We start from the raw sequence: 1,389 nt of genomic DNA, 5'->3' as shown, positions 1-1,389 counted from the left end.
ACATGTGTGTGTGTGTGAGGGCACATCCATGAGCACATATGTGTGTGTGTGAGGGCACATCCATGAACACGTGTGTGTGTGTGTGAGGGCACATCCATGAACACATGTGTGTGTGTGAGGGCACATCCATGAACACACATATGTGTGTGTGTGTGTGAGGGCACATCCATGAGCACGTGTGTGTGTGTGTTAGTGCACATCCATGAGTACATATGTGTGTGTGTGAGGGCACATCCATGAACACACACGTGTGTGTGTGAGGGCACATCCATGTGTGCACGTGTCTGCACATCCACGTGTGTGCATATCCATGTGTACACCCATCCCTCTGTGGACAAGCATGTATTTGCACGTGTATTTGCACACGTGTGTGTGTACATGCACATCTGTGTACATGCCTGTGTCTTTATATTCACAACCTTTCCAAAGGGGTCCTGGGCCCAAATCCCAAACCCAAATCCCAGGGACAAGGAGGAGTGAGCCTTGCACACACACACACACACACACACACACACACAGTCCCACAGCAGCCCCACAGTGCCTGGAGACACTCACGGGGTCCCCCACAAGGTCCCTCCGGCCGTGGGGTCACACCAGTGCTGTCCCCCCTGTGCCAGCCCGATTTGGGGAGCCCATCCAGGCAGGGGGGCAGTCTCATGTTTTTGGGACCCAGTGGCACCCACCGTGGGGTGGAGGGTGGTGCTGGGTCTGGGTGCCCCGATAACAGACCGTGACCTTATCTGGGTGCTGCCAAGGGCTCCCCTCCCTGCACAGCCATGGGGATTTTGGGGGTCCCTCCCCCCCATGTGCCCCACTGCCCCCCAGCTGAGTATTGTGGGCTGGGGTCCTCTGGACAGGGGAAAAGGGGGGTGTGAGCACCTTGTGGGACACAGACAGGGGAGATTTGTCCCCACAGGGGGTGTCTCCCCGCAGTGGCCATGGGGGTTTTGGGGGTCCCACCTCCCACGGGCGTGCTACTGCCCCCCCAGTTGGGTGCTAAGGGCTGAGTTCACCTTGGCAGGGGTAGAGGTGAGTGTGAAGCCCCCTGGGGGCACAGAGAGGAGGGTTTTGTCCCCAAGGAGGGTGTCTGTCTGCTGCAGGTGACCCAGATTTATCTGGGTGCTGTGGGGCTCGGTGGGCGCCTGTGGGATTCACCCCCCTTTCCTGATTTCCCTGTCACATCAATGGGGAAACTGAGGCACGGTGCAAAATGGGGGTGCAGGGCCCCCCTGCACACAGTCAGCCCCCTCACCCTGTGAAGGGGGTCCCTCGCCCCCCACAGACCCCTCAGGGAGGGGTGACACTCAGACCCCCCAAAACGGGGATCAGGGCAGGGAGGGGGGTGCCGAGCTCAGCCTGGGGTGGGCAAAGAACCCCCCAAAAGCCCCA

The 1,389-nt window shown here is 59.5% G+C and overlaps 1 protein-coding gene across 1 annotated transcript in view; it reads left to right on the top strand.

Moving 5' to 3' along the window:
* Positions 1–1,389, top strand: part of RUNDC3A (RUN domain containing 3A) — a 7,244-nt gene that overhangs the window by 955 nt on the left and 4,900 nt on the right. The gene's annotated exons all lie outside the window — the stretch shown is intronic.

Source organism: Manacus vitellinus, unplaced genomic scaffold (assembly GCF_001715985.3).
Source record: "Manacus vitellinus isolate BGI_N305 unplaced genomic scaffold, ASM171598v3 scaffold_72_pilon, whole genome shotgun sequence".
In the NCBI taxonomy this organism is placed as follows: domain Eukaryota; kingdom Metazoa; phylum Chordata; class Aves; order Passeriformes; family Pipridae; genus Manacus; species Manacus vitellinus.
The sequence above is the reverse complement of the archived record's forward strand: the minus strand, read 5'-3'. Positions and strand labels throughout refer to the sequence as shown.